Source organism: Somniosus microcephalus, chromosome 11, assembly GCF_052327205.1.
Source record: "Somniosus microcephalus isolate GS21.2 chromosome 11, FLI_Smic_1.0, whole genome shotgun sequence".
In the NCBI taxonomy this organism is placed as follows: Eukaryota; Metazoa; Chordata; class Chondrichthyes; order Squaliformes; family Somniosidae; genus Somniosus; species Somniosus microcephalus.
The window spans coordinates 149,187,631-149,202,310 of NC_140997.1; positions in this window are offsets into that span (position 1 = coordinate 149,187,631).

Below are 14,680 nucleotides of genomic sequence, written 5' to 3' on the forward strand. Positions count from 1 at the left end.
AGTGTGCCGAGGAACCTTGATGTGTGGATCCAGGTTGGTGATTCCACCCAAACTCCAGGATAAAGTGCTAAAGGAGCTTCATGAGGGGCATCTGGGTGGAGTGAAAATGAAGAACCTAGCCAGAGCGTTTGTGTGGTGGCCAGGTATCGATGGAGACATCGAAGAAATGACCAAGAGCTGCCTAGGATGCCAGAAGGTCCAAAACGCCCCACCACAAGCCCCTCTACATCCATGGGAGTGGCCCTCATCTCCATGGCAAAAGGTACACATCGACTTTGCTGGTCCATTTATGGACTCAATGTTCTTAATTGCGGTTGATGCACACTCCAAGTGGCCGGAGGTAATAAAGATGTCCTCCACCACCACGGAAAAAACCATCACAGTATTAAGGACCATATTTGCCAGGAATGGGCTGCCTGAACAGATCTATTCTGATAATGGACCGCAATTTGTGTCCGAAGAATTCAGGAAGTTCTTAAAAAACAATGGGGTTAAGCACTACACGTCCGCCCCATACCATCCCGCCACCAATGGATTAGCTGAAAGGTTTGTCCAGACCTTCAAGAAGGCCATAAAGGCCATGGGTAATGAAGACATGAATCTACAACATAAGGTAGATAACTTCTTGTTTGCATACAGGAATGCAACACATGTGGTTACAAACCAAACTCCCGCCGTGATGTTTTTCAATAGAAGACTAAGATGCCGGCTGGATTTGATCAAGCCAAACATCAGAAGGGACGTAGAGAACCGGCAATTTCAAGGCATGAATGAAAGGCCAACTAGAACCTTCCAGATAGGTCAACAAGTTTTGGCCCGGGACTACCGTACAGAGAAATGGCAGCCTGGAACTATTTGCACACGACTAGGACCGCTGATGTATACCGTGGACATTGGTGAAAGCATAATAAGGCGCCATGCTGACCAGATCATAGAGTCATCCGAAAAGGGACAACCTACACCACAACTCTATACGCCTAATGATGAAGCAGAGATACCCATAGTATCTACCTCCGATCCGGTGATACTGGAACCAGATGAACCCGACACTGGCATTCAAGCCGAATCGACCTTGCCAAAAGAACCTACTACACCACCGAAAACTACTACACCACCGAGGCGTTATCCGGACCGAGTCAGGAAGCCTCCAGAGAGACTGACTTATAATTGATTAACTGCAGCAAATGTGTAGATTGTTGTTCTTGTAAACATGTTAATTAATGATTATTTAAAATGTTATGTACTAATTATCTAAAAGGGGAGGAATTATAGTGTATGTACCTTTAAGAGCCCGTGTACTGTAATACCGGTAGTGACCACTCGGGTATATAAGCCTGTATAGCGTCTTGTATCTTTTAGTTCACCTCCAGACTTTGTTCAGTAAACACCTGTTAAACCAACTCCTGCATTCCGTGTCTCCATTAACACACGGATACAACACATGGCAGATGTTTTCCTATTGCAGGACTAACTGTTGTCCATTCACTATTATCAGTGATTACAGCTCCCTGATACTTAGGAACTAGTGTGCAATGGTAAGTCTTTCATTAGGATTTCTAATTTGCTTCACTACGTGGGAACACCTAGTGAAGCAAATGGCAAGAAAGTCACCAAGATGTGGCTTCACAAGACACCCCTTGTACCAGGTAGGTAGCTGATGTATACATGCTGAAATATATCACCTATTACTTGCTGAACCTTTACTGTTGGCCTTTAACAGGCCCTTAACAACCTTACAACTCTTTCATTGCTTACCACGTGCCCCTATATTCCAGAAGAACATACACTCAAGCTGCAACTTACAACTGAAACTCTTGGTACACTGGCATCTTTTGCTACTCATTGTAACACAGTGTAGCTGCGTGATGCATGGTCATCTACTGGTACATGGGATGGGCTGCAGGTTTATCACATGTCTGTCACTGTAAGCACGTCTTCGACTTACAACATCTCAAGACAATGTCTGTACTTGCACGTAATACAAGGGAACAGGCCTGAACTGGAGGAGGGCACAGAAATGACAAGCCCTTGACTCCCTTTGGGGGAGACCACCCGGGAAATCCTTGCTATAAAAAGCATCAGTGGATTCAGGAAAGATGCAGCAAGAAGCTTCCTCCAAGCTGAGGGCTAGTGTCATCCTGCTCTTGTTTCTTATCCTCTTTCTCACACCTGAAAACACAACCACAGTATCTTGCAATGCCAGCTATGTTTGAAGGTCTGTCTTGGTGCCAGCATTCTAATATTTGTTCCTTTGTCATTATAAGGCTGGAAAAGCAGTCTGAGAACATTGACAGTGTCCGAGAACAAGACAGCACCCTGCAGCTTTCCCACCAATGTTTGCAAGCACCAGCACAGCTACACACATCCAAGAGGATGTAATTAGTGAGCTTGAGGTTGGTCGCAGTGCATGGGTGAGGAAGAGCATGTGGTGATGCTGGAGGAAAAGTTGCAACCTGCTACTTATTTGGCCACATGGCTGCCATCATTAACTTTAGGAATTGAAGCAGTGCAGTGAAATTGGACAACCGTGCCATGCTTTTGTTGCTTGTTCAGTGGAAAATCAGATGAAATTGCCAGCCAATACATCTGCCACCTGTTTCTGGGTAGCACATTTGCTGATTTAACAGAAATCTATTTGCTAGTACAGAAGGAGGTGGAATCTGAGAGGTTGCAGTAACCTTGACTGTTGTAGTTTGGCTGTAGGAATGCTTGCAGCAAATGGCACAGTTGTACAACCAGAGCCTGTGGAGATAGTTTTCCTCATTATTTATTCTTGGGATGTGGGCATCACTGGCAAGCCTGCCATTATTTACCTAGTTATAAAGGTGGAGAAACAGCACTAAGAAGCCATTGAAACAAATAAAAATAAAAATATCCTTTCAAGAGTTTCTTTTCACTTGTATGGCCATTCCAGATGGGCAAGCTACATGCACAGCATGATTCCATGCCAAATGTGATTGCATTTACATATTATAATGAAGCACTTAGACAACACTTCACATTGTGCAATGGAGATCCAATGGACCAATCCTGCTGATTGGAAAATCCAACTCATTGTTCCATTACTGACTTTGCGGTAAACATATATTGAAAATGCAGAAGGATTACTTAGATGTCAAAAGCTGTGAGGGATAATTTTCCAACCTTGTCGCTCTGTTGGGAGCCTTGCTCACTGATTGGGCACACGTGTTGTGTGATTGTCCGCCCTGATTTTGGATATGATTGGCTGATATTCAAAGCTGGCAACATGAATTCAGAAAGTTATCCACAAACAGTAGAGTTTATACACGGCAAGTGCAGAGGAACAATACGGATCCAGGATGTCTTGTGGTTTCCTGATTTTAGAGACTGATACTAGCAAGTAATTTAGGAAACACATCATGTTTTTAAATTGCTTGCATTGTATGGGATGATTGTTTTGCATTCTAAACTGTTCAGACTCTGAGCGACACTTGTAGGTTGGAATGCAATGCTGAGCAGTCATCTGCTCAGCCCAGCTATGCCATTCTTTGTTGTGATTTGAACTGTTGTTTGCCTGTTTTGACTTTTTTCTTGACCTCGGTTTGAGGTCATTAGTACGTGAGCTTTGTGGAATTTTTGAAATTTTGGCTTGATGCGCCCTCTCTCTCTGTGAGCTCTTACACCTCACGGTGGGAGAGCTTGTTTTGTACCAAGAATTGAGCTTTATATTCAAGGAATTTACTGCCAACAAGTTCAGCTTCTGAAGACTGTGGGTGATTTTGCTTTGACCTTCAATTTCTGTCATGGGTATATGACATCACGGTTATTACCAAGAGTCAAATACCTCTGTTCCTGTTCCTTCAGGTGGTAATTTAAACTGCTTGGGTGTCTTAACTTGTTACAGATGTAATTATAATTCAAATATCTAATGACAGCTTGGCTCAGTTGGCAGCACTCTTGCCTCTGTGTCAGAGAATCGTGGTCTGAAGCCCCACTTTGGAGATTAACGTGTAATCCAGCCAGCCCATTCTTTGGAATGTTAAGCTGTGGCCTAAAGATTCTATGGCACTGCTCAAAGAAGAGTAGGGAGTTCTGTTCTCTTGCGTCCTGCCTAATATTTGTTTATGGAATCTTCCTGAAGACCCTTTAAAATTAGAGCTAGGCCACCACTTGGGAGAAGCACTGAGAGCAGCAAGGGCACAGAATGCACTCTGGGTGGGTGATGCGCTATCAATTACTCATAAAAGACTGAGAGTTAGAAGAGTAACTAAAGGCTTTTATTAACAACAGAATGGAGGTCTGCCTCGAGTGGTCGACCGGTCCAGGATACAAAGGGCTGGGGAGCAGTCACCTTTATACTAGGACCTGTGGGAGGAGTCAGCCGAGGCATGTCCAGGCATGTACACAGTGGAATACAAACAGGACAAACAGGAATACAAACAGTGGTTTACCACAGTGGGGGACTCCAATGTCCATCACCAAGAGTGGTTCGGTAGCACCACTACTGACCGAGCTGACTGAGTCCTGAAGGACATAACTGCCAGTCTGGGCCTGCGACAGGTGGTGAGAGAGCCAACACAAGGGAAAAACCTACTTGACCTCGTCCTCACCAATCTACCTGTCGCAGATGCATCTGTATATGACAGCATTGGTAGCAGTGACCACTGTAATGTATGTACCTTTAAGGGGGGAACTACTTTGTACAGCTCATGTATACTGTAGTACCGGCAGTGACCACACCTGTATATAACCCTGAGTAGTAATCTGTACAGTTCAGTTGCAGTTTGAGCCACGTTGAGTAAACACCTGTTGTACCGTTCTCCGCAGTCCGTTTCTTATTATACACGGATGTAACATTGGCGACGAGGCAGGTTCGAACCTACCTGCAACTCTGCATCACCTCCCGGGGATTTGTTCCTGGAGATCAGTGGATTGGAGGTCAAGGCCAGAGACTCGGGCGTCGACCACGGGCAACCGCCCAGTCATCCAGCAGAGACTCGAGAATTGCGGGGGAGGCTGTCGAGAGCCAGGCTTGGCTTTCCAGTTGAGGTGGTCCAGCGAAACGGGTTGGCAACAGGTAGTGCGCAGACCCTTCCCGGATGGCGGCGGGCTAGAGCCGACCGAGCGGCACAGCAAAGGGCCGAGCAGCATCGACGGGGAGAGAGAGAGAGGGCAGAGCGCACAGGGTGCAGCCGGTGTTCAGGGGCCGAGCAGCGTCGGAGAGAAGGAGAGAGGGAAGCGCGCGAAACCTACAGGGTGCCGCCATTGCCACGAGAACTGCCGGGAGCGGCGTCGGCAGCAGCGGGGAGGAAGGAAAGCGCGGGAGACGCCATTTTAAGCCATTGGGAGACGCCATTTTAAACCACACCCAAAATGCCGAAGAGTGGCAGTATCACCGCATTTGACAATGAAGTCGAAGATTGGACTACATAGGTCGAATGAATAGAGGTGTACTGCAAGGCAAATGGGGTGTCAGATGACAAGAAAGCGTCGGTATTGTTAAATTTAATGGGTGCAAAGACGTATGGTTTATTACGAAATCTAGTAACCCCAACGAAGCCAATGGAAAAGAGTTTTGAAGACATAGTAACGATACTAAAGGAACATTTAAACCCCACACCGCTGCTGATAGAAGAAAGATTCAAGTTTCACAAACGGAACCAGCATAAGGATGAAAGCAATGCTGATTATTTAACAGAATTGTGCAAACTATTGAAACACTGCCACTTTGGAGCGGGACTGATAGATGCCTTAAGGGACAAGTTTGCGTGTGGGCTTCAAAGTGAAGGAACCCAGAAACGGCTTTTATCTGAAAAGGACGTTAAGCTAGAAAAGGCTTTCAGCATTGCGGTATCATATGAAGCAGCAGCACGGGGCGCTGCAGAGATACAACAGAGACCGCAAGAATATGGCACAAACGAAATATCATATGGAACAGAGAAGTGCTATCACTGCGGCAGAACAACACATGACCAGAATGATTGCTGGTTAAAAGACAAAGTGTGCAGACAGTGTGGAAAAGTAGGACACATAGCACGAGTCTGCAGGTCGGGAAAGAAAACCAGCAATAAGAAACCTACCAAAGGAAAGTACCAGAAGGTACATAAGATGACGGAGAATAGTTCAGACGAACAAAAGAGTGATAACGACTCCGAAAGCAGGGAACTGAGTTGTCTGAAACTACATAATGTGATCACAACGGAGGATTACCGAACCATTTGGGTCACTCTCAAGATAGCAGGAGTCCAGGTAAAGATGGAGTTGGACACAGGATCAGCTCTAACAGTCATAAACCGACGGGACTACGAGCGGCTATTCTCATACATACCCTTGAGAGACACAAAAATTATTTTGAAGATGTACACGGGGCAAAAAGTCTACCCCAAAGGAAAAATAAGCGTGACCGTTATATATAACGGTAAGGAAACACCAAAACTAGACCTGTATGTATTGCAAGATGGAGGACCACCATTACTGGGACGTGAATGGATCCGGAAAATACAACTGGATTGGCATTCCATACAGGCACTGACTGTGGCAGACAAAAAGGACGATGACGTCACACCTGGGCGACTGTCAAAGATCCTAACTGACGTGAAAGAAGTGTTCCAGCAAGGACTCAGAACACTAAAAGGCATGAAAGCGACGATTAAAATTGAAGAAAACGCAAGGCCAAAATTTTTTAAGGCCAGACCGGTACCTTATGTGATCCGCCCAGCTGTCGAAGCAGAGCTGGAGAGTCTGGAACGTTCATGTGTACTGTCCAAGGTAGACTGGAGCGAGTGGGCTACACCCATCATCCCTGTGATGAAAAAGTCATTGAGCAGCGCACCTGGGGAACCAAAGAAGGTTCGCATCTGTGGGGACTTTAAGGTAACAGTGAACCCGGTCCTTCACACCTTACAATATCCACTTCCGCGGATTGAAGATATTTTCGCCTTGCTATCTGGAGGGAAACGCTTCACTAAGATTGATCTGGCCCAGGCGTATCTGCAAATGGAGGTAGAAGAAGCATCAAAAAAATACCTCACAATCAACACCCATAAAGGTCTCTACCAATACAACCGGCTGGTATTCGGGGTAGCATCAGCTCCGGCTATTTGGCAGAGGGCAATGGCACAAGTCCTGCAAGGGATCCCAGGGACCCAGTGTTATTTGGGTGACATCCTGGTCACGGGCGAAAATGACAGTGATCACCTTGCCAACCTGGAGCAGGTGCTCACTAGATTGCAGGAATATGGGCTTCGAGCTAAACGCCCCAAATGCGAGTTTTTTAGAAAACAAACCTCGTATTGTGGCCACGTTATCGATAAAGAGGGGTTACATAAGTCCCCAGAGAAGATTGAGGCAGTAGTCAAGGCTCCAGCACCGGAAAATGTGTCACAACTGAGGTCGTTCCTCGGGCTGGTAAACTACTACCATAAGTTCTTGCCAAATTTGTCTACAATACTACACCCACTGAACACCCTACTGCAAACTGGGGTGCCATGGAAGTGGAGTGATGAATGTAGACGAGCTTTCCAGAAGAGCAAAACACTAATCACATCGAAAGAGGTATTGGCCCATTACAACCCAGCATTACCAATTCGGTTGGCATGTGATGCGTCACCCTACGGCATTGGAGCGATGCTGTCGCACAAATTCTCGGACGGCTCAGAGAGGCCAATAGCCTTTGCGTCACGATCACTAACCTCAGCTGAGCGTAACTACGCCCAGATTGACAGGGAGGCCCTCAGCCTAGTGTGGGGAGTGAAAAAGTTCAATCACTATCTGCACGGGCAGAAATTCACCTTGCTGACTGATCACCAGCCTCTTGTCTCCATTTTTAATCCGAAGAAGGGCGGTCCGGTGATGACTGCGCAACGACTACAAAGATGGTCACTTTTTCCAGGGGCGCACCACTATGAGATTGATTATAAGGGCACGAAACAGCATGGAAATGCTGATGGGCTATCACGCCTGCCACTGCCTACTGCGGAGGAAGCACCAGCAGTGGATCCTGCCGAAATATTCCATTCGACTATAGTTGAATACTTACCGGTAACTAACACTTGTATCGAAAAGGAAACCCGAAATGACCCGACACTCTCTCGGGTATATGATTTGACGGTGAAGGGATGGCCAGCACATGGCGACTCACTGTTGCCAGCATTCTCGACAAGGAGAGAACAGCTGTCAGTGTGCCGGGGGACCTTGATGTGTGGATCCCGAGTGGTAATTCCACCCAATTTAAAGGATAGAGTGCTCAATGAGCTTCATGAGGGTCATCTGGGAGGGGTAAAAATGAAAAGTCTAGCCAGGGCTTATGTGTGGTGGCCGGGAATCGATAAACAAATCGAGGACCTGACCAAGAGTTGCTCAGGACGCCAGAAAGTCCAGAATGCACCACCACAGGCCCCTCTACACCTATGGGAGTGGCCCTCATCTCCATGGCAACGGGTGCATATTGATTTTGCTGGTTCATTCATGGACTCAATGTTTTTAATAGCCGTGGATGCGCACTCGAAATGGCCTGAGGTCATCAAAATATCCTCCACCACCACGGAGAAAACTATTGCAGTCCTACGGACCATTTTTGCCAGGAATGGCTTGCCAGAACAGATTTGCTCCGACAACGGACCACAGTTTGTGTCCGAAGTGTTCCGGAGGTTCTTAAAAAAGAATGGGGTAAGGCATTACACATCCGCCCCGTATCATCCAACCACAAATGGATTGGCTAAGAGGTTCGTACAAACCTTTAAAAAGGGAATAAAGGCTATGTACAATGACAACATTCCGCTGCAGCACAAGGTGGACTATTTCCTGTTCGCCTACCGGAATGCGACACATGCAGTCACCAACCAGGCCCCAGCCATGATGTTCTTTAACCGAAGGTTAAGATCTCTCCTGGATTTGCTCAGACCAAACGTACGAAGAGATGTTGAGAGTAAGCAATTCCAGCACATACATGAGAAGCCAACAAGGAGCTTCATTGTAGGGCAACCAGACTTGGCCCGCGACTACCGAACAGAAAAATGGCAGCCAGGAACGTTATGCACATGGCAGGGCCCACTAATGTACACAGTGGACGTTGGGGAGAGCATCGTGAGACGCCATGCTGACCAGATCCCAGAGTCACAGGAACAAGTCAACCCCATGCCTCGCCGACGTACAGGTCGCATCTACCCCAGAAACAGTAGCATCGGAAGCTGATGAACCAACCGACGACAGGGGACCAGAATTGCCTCCGCACCAAGAGCAAGACACTCGGGAAAGGCGCTATCCAGAAAGGATCAGGAAGCCTCCCCAAAGACTGAATTTATAAATAGACTATTTTCAGCTAATGTTGCATGTTAAAAGTGTTAATTGTAATTAGTTTGATATTTAATTGTTAAATGAGTGTTATGGTACTGTTAATCTAAAAGGGGAGGAATTGTAATGTATGTACCTTTAAGGGGGAACTACTTTGTACAGCTCATGTATACTGTAGTACCGGCAGTGACTACACCTGTATATCTCTGAGTAGGAATCTGCACAGTTCAGTTTCAGTTTGAGCCACGTTGAGTAAACACCTGTTGTACCGTTCTCCGCAGTCCGTTTCTTATTATATACGGACGTAACAACCACCACACAGTCATTGAGGAGATGAAGACCCGTTTTCACACTGAGGACACCCTCCATCATGTTGTGTGGCACTACCACCGTGCTCAATGGGATAGATTCAGAACAGACCTAGCAGTTCAAAACTGGGCATCCATGAGGCGCTGTGGGCCATCAGCAGCAGCAGAATTGTATCCCACCACAATCTGTAACCTCATGGCCCGGCATATCCCTCGCTGTACCATTACTGTAATGTATGTACATTTAAGGGGGGGGAACTACTTTTTACAGCTCATGTATACTGTAGTACCAGCAGTGACCACACCTGTATATAACGTTGAGTCGTAATCTGTACAGATCAGTTGCAGTCTGAGCCACGTTGAGTAAACACCATTTGTACCGTTCTCCGCAGTCTGTGTCTGATTATACACGGACGTAACATTGGCGACGAGGCAGGTTCGAACCTACCTGCAACTCTGCATCACCTCCCGGGGATTCGTTCCTGGAGATCAGTGGATTGGAGGTCAAGGCCAGAGACTCGGGCGTCAACCACGGGCAACCGCCCAGTCATCCAGCAGAGACTCGAGAATTGCAGGGGAGGCTGTCGAGAGCCAGGCTTGGCTTTCCAGTCGAGGTGGTCCAGCGAAACGGGCTGGCAACAGGTAGTGCGCAGACCCTTCCCGGACAGCGGCGGGCTAGAGCCCGACCGAGCGGCACAGCAAAGGGCCGCGCAGCATCGATGGGGGAGAGAGAGAGAGGGCAGAGTGCACAGGGCGCAGCCGGTGTTCAGGGGCCGAGCAGCGTCAAAGAGAGTGAGAGAGAGACGCGCAGAAACCCGCGAGGCGCCGCCATTGCCACGAGGACCGCCGAGAGCGGCGTTGGCAGCAGCGCAGGAGAAGCGTGCAAAACCTACAGGGTGCCGCCATTGCCACGAGAACCGCCGGGAGTGGCGTTGGCAGCAGCGGGGGAGGAAGGAAAGCGCGGGAGACGCTATTTTAAGCCATTGGGAGACGCCATTTCAAACCACACGCAAAATGCCGAAGAGTGGCAGTATCACCGCATTTGACAATGAAGTCGAAGATTGGACTACATATGTCGAACGAATAGAGGTATACTGCAAGGCAAATGAGGTGTCAGATGACAAGAAAGCGTCGGTATTGTTAAATTTAATGGGTGCAAAGACGTATGGTTTATTACGAAATCGAGTAACCCCAACGAAGCCAATGGAAAAGAGTTTTGAAGACATAGTAACGATACTACAGGAACATATAAACCCCACACTGCTGCTGATAGCAGAAAGATTCAAGTTTCACAAACAGAACCAGCATAAGGAAGAAAGCAATGCTGATTATTTAACAGAACTGCGCAAACTATCGATACACTGCCAGTTTGGAGCGGGACTGGCAGATACCTTAAGGGACAAGTTTGTGTGTGGGCTTCAAAGTGAAGGAACCCAGAAACGGCTTTTATCTGAAAAGGACCTTACGCTGGAAAAGGCTTTCAGCATTGCAGTATCATATGAAGCAGCAGCACGGGGCGCTGCAGAGGTACAACAGAGACCGCAAGAATATGGCACAAACGAAATGTCATATGGAACAGAGAAGTGCTATCGCTGCGGCAGAACAACACACGGCCAGAATGATTGCTGGTTCAAAGACAAAGTGTGCAGACAGTGTGGAAAAGTAGGACACATAGCACGAGTCTGCAGGTTGGGAAAGAAAACTAGCAATAAGAAACCTACTAAAGGAAAGTACCAGAAGGTACATAAGATGACGGAGAATAGTTCAGATGAACAAAAGAGTGATAACGACTCCGAAAGCAGGGAACTGAGTTGTCTGAAACTGCATAATGTGATCACAACGGAGGATCACCGAACCATTTGGGTCACTCTCAAGATAGCAGGAGTCCAGGTAAAGATGGAGTTGGACACAGGATCATCTCTAACAGTCATAAACCGACGGGACTACGAGCGGCTATTCTCACACATACCCTTGAGAGACACAAAAATTATTTTGAAGACGTACACGGGGCAAAAGGTCTACCCCAAAGGAAAAATAAGGTTGACCGTTATATATAACAGTAAGGAAACACCAAAACTAGACCTGTAGGTATTGCAAGATGGAGGACCACCATTACTGGGACGTGAATGGATCCGGAAAATACAACTGGATTGGCATTCCATACAGGCACTGACTGTGGCTGACAAAAAGGATGATGACGTCACACCTGGGCGACTGTCAAAGATCCTAACTGACGCGAAAGAAGTGTTCCAGCAAGGACTCAGAACACTAAAAGGCATGACAGTGACGATTAAAATTGAAGAAAACGCAAGTCCAGCCGTTGAAGCAGAGCTGGAGAGTCTGGAATGCTCAGGTGTACGGTCCAAGGTAGACTGGAGCGAGTGGGCGACACCCATCGTCCCTGTGATGAAAAAGTCGCTGAGCAGCACGCCTGGGGAACCAAGGAAGGTTCGCATCTGTGGGGACTTTAAGGTAACAGTGAACCCGGTCCTTCACACCGTACAATATCCACTTCCGCGGATTGAAGATATTTTTGCCTCGCTGTCTGGAGGGAAACGCTTCACTAAGATTGATCTGGTCCAGGCGTATCTGCAAATGGAGGTAGAAGAAGCATCAAAAAAATACCTCACAATCAACACCCATAAAGGCCTCTACAAATACAACTGGCTGGTATTCGGGATAGCATCAGCTCCGGCTATTTGGCAGAGGGCAATGGAACAAGTCCTGCAAGGGATCCCAGGGACCCAGTGTTATTTGGATGACATCCTGGTCACGGGCGAAAATGACAGTGATCACCTTGCCAACCTGGAGCAGGTGCTCACTAGATTGCAGGAATATGGGCTCCGAGCTAACCGCCCCAAATGCGAGTTTTTTAGAAAACAGATCTCGTATTGTGGCCATGTTATCGATAAAGAGGGGTTACATAAGTCCCCAGGGAAGATTGAGGCAGTAGTCAAGGCTCCAGCACCGGAAAATGTATCACAACTGAGGTCATTACTCGGGCTGGTAAACTACTACCATAAGTTCTTGCCAAATTTGTCTACAATACTACACCCACTGAACACCCTACTGCAAACTGGGGTGCCATGGAAGTGGAGTGACGAATGTAGACGAGCTTTCCAGAAGAGCAAAACACTAATCACATCGAAAGAGGTATTGGCCCATTACAACCCAGCATTACCAATTCGGTTGACATGTGATGCGTCACCCTATGGCATTGGAGCGATGCTGTCGCACAAATTCTCGGACGGCTCAGAGAGGCCAATAGCCTTTGCGTCACGATCACTAACCTCAGCCGAGCGTAACTACGCCCAGATTGACAGGGAGGCCCTCAGCCTAGTGTGGGGAGTGAAAAAGTTCAATCACTATCTGCACGGGCAGAAATTCACCTTGCTGACTGATCACCAGCCTCTTGTCTCCATTTTTAATCCAATGAAGGGCGTTCCGGTGATGACTGCGCAACGACTACAAAGATGGTCACTTTTTCTAGGGGCGCACCACTATGAGATTGATTATAAGGGCACGAAACAGCATGGAAATGCTGATGGGCTATCACCCCTGCCACTGCCTGCTGCGGAGGAAGCACCAGCAGTGGATCCTGTCGAAATATTCCATTCGACTATAGTTGAATACCTACCGGTAACTAACGCTTGTATCGAAAAGGAAACCCGAAATGACCCGACACTGTCTCGGGTATATGATTTGACGGTGAAGGGATGGCCAGCATATGGTGACTCACTGTTGCCAGCATTCTTGACAAGGAGAGAACAGCTGTCAGTGTGCCGGTGAACCTTGATGTGTGGATCCCGTGTGGTAATTCCACCCAAGTTACGGGATAGAGTGCTCAATGAGCTTCATGAGGGTCATCTGGGAGGGGTAAAAATGAAAAGCCTAGCCAGGGCTTATGTGTGGTGGCCGGGAATCGATAAACAAATCAAGGACCTGACCAAGAGCTGCTCAGGATGCCAGAAAGTCCAAAATGCACCACCACAGGCCCCTCTACACCCATGGGAGTGGCCCTCATCTCCATGGCAACGGGTGCATATTGATTTTGCTGGTCCATTCATGGACTCAATGTTTTTAATAGCCGTGGATGCGCACTCGAAATGGCCTGAGGTCATCAAAATGTCCTCCAGCACCATGGAGAAAACTATTGCAGTCCTACGGACCATTTTTGCTAGGAATGGCTTGCCAGAACAGATTTGCTCCGACAATGGACCACAGTTTGTGTCCGAAGAGTTCCGGAGGTTCTTGAAAAAGAATGGGGTAAGGCATTACACATCCGCCCCGTATCATCCAGCCACAAATGGATTGGCTGAGAGGTTCGTACAAACCTTTAAGAAGGCAATAAAGGCTATGTACAATGACAACATTCCGCTGCAACACAAGGTGGACAATTTCCTGTTCGCCTACCGGAATGCGACACATGCAGTCACCAACCAGGCCCCAGCCATGATGTTCTTTAACCGAAGGTTAAGATCTCGCCTGGATTTGCTCAGACCAAACGTACGAAGAGATGTTGAGAGTAATCAATTCCAGCACATCCATGAAAAGCCAACAAGGAGCTTCAATGTAGGGCAACCAGTCTTGGCCCGCGACTTCGAAACAGAAAAATGGCAGCCAGGAACGCTATGCACACGGCAGTGCCCACTAATGTACACAGTGGACGTTGGGGAGAGCATCGTGAGACGCCATGCTGACCAGATCCTAGAGTCACAGGAACAAGTCAACCGCATGCCTCGACCATACGTACCTGGTGATGAACCCGACGTACAGGTAGCATCTACCCCAGAAACAGTAGCATCGGAAGCTGATGAACCAACCGACGACAGGGGGCCAGAATCGCCTCCGCACCAAGAGCAAGACACTCGGGAAAGGCGCTATCCAGAAAGGATCAGGAAGCCTCCCCAAAGACTGAATTTATAAATAGATTATTTTCAGCTAATGTTGCATGTTAAAAGTGTTAATTGTAATTAGTTTGATATTTAATTGTTAAATGAATGTTATGGTACTGTTAATCTAAAAGGGGAGGAATTGTAATGTATGTACCTTTAAGGGGGGGAACTACTTTTACAGCTCATGTATACTGTAGTACTGGCAGTGACCACACCTGTATATAA